The following is a 3,869-nucleotide window of genomic DNA, read 5'->3' on the forward strand; positions in this document are numbered from 1 at the left end:
CAGTTATGGTAATTTAGTGTTTTCATTGCAGTATTTGGTTTGACGGAGCACGAAAGTACTGCCGGAAATGCTAGAAATGCTTTTCTGGGTTCATCTAATAAATACGAATCACAGGGCTATGAAAATAGCATACATCAACTTAACAAAAATCTACCTAATCTAGCCACTACTAACCGACACTGTGATTAGACTGAAAAGCTACTTTTATGGGTAAAGTGATGATGCATTCTCAAAGGTGCAAATGTCACCTGAGTTGACGATGGTCTCAAACTATTGCTGTTATTGTACTTTAGATATGCGGTGAATTAAGATATGATGTAAGTAATCGAGTAATCCACGCAATTGGGATCGATGACATGCATCAACCAAGTTAGCGAGTCTGACCACCCGATCCCGTTAGTCGCCTCTTACGACAAGCATTCCCGCCTTTTCCGGCAAGCATGGGTTGCTGAAGACCTATTCTACCCCGGATCTCCACAGGCCTGAAAGTCCGACAACTTGTAGTCCAGATCACGTACTTTGTGTACCCCTCTGACAAGCGTAACTTGGCACGGCTCCCACGGCCGAAAGCTATACACACACACACTGACATTTAGAAAGTGATCAAATGTAACAAATGTTTGGATAAATTGGAATAACGCTTTCTTTGTAAAGTTACAGGTTCTAGTCCCATCCGGGTCTTGAACTCACGTCATTTTGCTATTTTCTATGACGTACATCTAGAATTGTTTTCCAACTGACTTTGTTTTGTACGGATGAGATGTTTTATTAAGACTACATCATAATTAATACAATGGAGTGGCATGCGCATATTTCATTAGTCCGCCTCAGACTTCCCTCATTCGACAGAATAAATCTGAAATTGCTGTTTCGTTCAAATTTGTCTCCGGTAAAAGTGTCGACCGGACTCATTGTGGCTGACCTACATTTGTACTTCAAACCACAAGTAGGTAGATCGGTAGTTACTTGATATTTCAATAGCATCGGTCCCAGAAATATCTCACCTTGTTTTAAGGGTCAAAAAGCTTTCTTCTATCATTTCCGGTCGCACTAAAGCGTGCCAAACAAGTTTTGACGCTTTGCCGCACATAGTGACATCTGATATGACGTCGACTGCTGTGTGATCACGTGACTCTGACTTACAGAGTTGTGAATGTGAGCCAGGAGTTGGGGAGAGTATGGGCCATAGACGGGGACCTGGACGTCAGGAACTACCCCCAGGGCACCATGCATGCACCCCCTCCCCTTATACCCGGTAATCTATTAAGTGTAGCTGGGCGTAGCAAGATACATAAACTGGCAGCCGTAGTTTTAAATCTCTCCAATTTAAAAACCACAAAGGATAGACGCATGAGGTAAAATGTATTAAAAAGATCAAGATCTCAACGAAATCCACATTGAAAATGACAGTCTTACAGCATCCGATATTGGCATGACTCCCGAATTGAGGTGGGGTAGCAAAAACAAGCTCTCAACGTAATGGACACAGGACACACACATCTAAAATCGCTCAAGTTCAATGACACGTCACATTAATAGCGTCCCTGACATCACGTGGGATATGCCGCCATTCTTTTGGAGGGCCTGGATCAGTTCTTGTCGGTGGGCTGGAGGATGTGGTCGCTGTCGAACACGACGATCCATGACATCCCAGAGGTGTTCTATGGGGGACATGTCTGGGGAGCGTGCAGGCCACGGCAACACGTTGACGTTGTTGGTTGCAAGAAAGATTTGAGGGCTTTTTGAGGTCTGGAGTTATCATGCTGATAAAGCACACTACGTGACAGCTGTTGCAGAAATTGTAGGACACTCGGACGAAGAATGTCATCCATAAAACGCTGAGCTGTCAAATGTCCATTAACGATGACCAGTGATGTTGTCTGCTGCCCACAAATTCCTCAGCACGCCGTAACACCCCTCTCCGCCACACGGCACGACCTCCTGAACATGCCCCCGTTCGTTCTCCCCATTAGCTCTGTGCAGACAGAATCGGCTTTCATATGTGAACACGACCCTCTGCCAGTCACGTCGATGCCAACGACGTACAGTCCGGGCCCATCTCGATCTCTGACGACGATGTTGTGCTGTCAATAACTGTCCTCTGTAAGATCTCTAAGCCCTAATTCCTTGAGCCCCGAGTCGCCTGGTCTCTGTCTTTCGACTAACCACATACCCTAAAGCATGCGTCTCTGATGACGTCACTGTCAGGAATCGATTCCGGAAATGCAAAGTACGCATGTGCCGGTCTTCATTGGGCGTAGTTACCCTGGGTCTGCCTGTTCTTGGTCTTTCTGATGTATGCCCGGTCTGTCTGTGAATTGTGCATCAGGTTAGTTACAGCAACATGGGAGCAGCCGTATCATTTTTATACCCTTATTGCACGTGTTGTTTCGGCTGCCCAAGCGGCACGTGTTTTTAACTTTTTTCGCATTTTCTTGAACAAATTCGCCGTGGACGTGTATCACTTTCTGCATAGAGCTTTGTTGTGGTTTTGCATTGATTTAGTTTGAACTTGTGTCTTAAATTATTGCAATTCTATTTTTAAAGTGGTAAAGTTTAATTTGGCCGTCAGTTTATATGGCCTTTAAGAGATAATTATATGCAAGCCACAATCACCCCTGGCGACAACACGATCAGTATTTTGGGGGTGAGTTAATGGTGGACATGTTCATCAATAATATTACATCTTTGTACTGTTTGTACTGCTGTGCGGATTGCTACTTTATGTGTATGTTGAACAACTCACTTGAAAACTATACCTTTATACCTACTGAACAACCAAACCAATGGGCAGCGTTACTTTCCAGACATGCTCCACTGCGGCCATGCACTCTATGTATCATGTTCACTCTAGAGACAAGATCGTGGGGGGTGGCGTCCCAACCGGGGGTGGTGATCATCAGGAATGAGGGAGAAGATCTTCGAATCCACTTTATCGTGTTCTTGTCTTGATTGAATTGTGTAAATGAATACATAAAATACAGCCTAACCTCACTGTCTCGAACTCTGATGAGTCGAATTCCTGGTTGTGTCGAACTCATAGTCCAGTCCAGGGTAGGTCTGATAGTAATAAGGTTTAGTCGGATGTGCAGACATTAGACATTATCGCCGATTGAACACCTTTGGGATAGTCTGGGCCTAAGGGTTCGTAACCGATCTTGGGGTTTCCAGAATTTACAACACCTGTGGCAGGCCTTACAAGAAGTATGGCGGAGGATACCACGGGAGACAATCCGGCGTTTGATATCCAGTATACCCAGAAGATGTTGTACCTGCATCGATACATAAGAGGCATGGACCAGACATGTTGACTTGTATATGTGATATAATGCATATAACATGATCATTTGTTTATATACAACATACATATCTGTAGCATGATCATATATAACACGCATACATATCACGTGATCATCTACAACGTGCACGTATATAACATGCATGTGTATAGGTGAGGTGAAATGGGATTTAACTTCGCGCATTTATATAGCATGCACGTGTGTGTGTGTGTGTGTGTGTGTGTGTGTGTTCGTGTGTGTGTTTGTGTGGCTGCTTGTACTAGTTCGGACTGATGCCGATTTTATAGTGCTAGCCCACTGAGATACCATGCCGCAGTTTAACATGAATACCCCACTCAGACACAGTATACTGACTCCGAGCCGACCAGTCCTTGTTTTAGCCCCTTAATGCCGAGCGCCAGACAGGGTAACAACAAGTACCATCTGTCAGAGTCTTTTGGTATGACGCGGCCGAAGATCGAACCCCGGACCTTCCACTCTCCGGGCGGACGCTCTACCACTAGACCACGGTGGCGGTCTGCACATATATAACATGCGTAGGAGTTTGTAAGTACAACATAAAACATTGTA

The sequence above is a fragment of the Haliotis rufescens genome, unplaced genomic scaffold (assembly GCF_023055435.1).
Source record: "Haliotis rufescens isolate VD_foot unplaced genomic scaffold, xgHalRufe1.0.p SCAF_4, whole genome shotgun sequence".
In the NCBI taxonomy this organism is placed as follows: domain Eukaryota; kingdom Metazoa; phylum Mollusca; class Gastropoda; order Lepetellida; family Haliotidae; genus Haliotis; species Haliotis rufescens.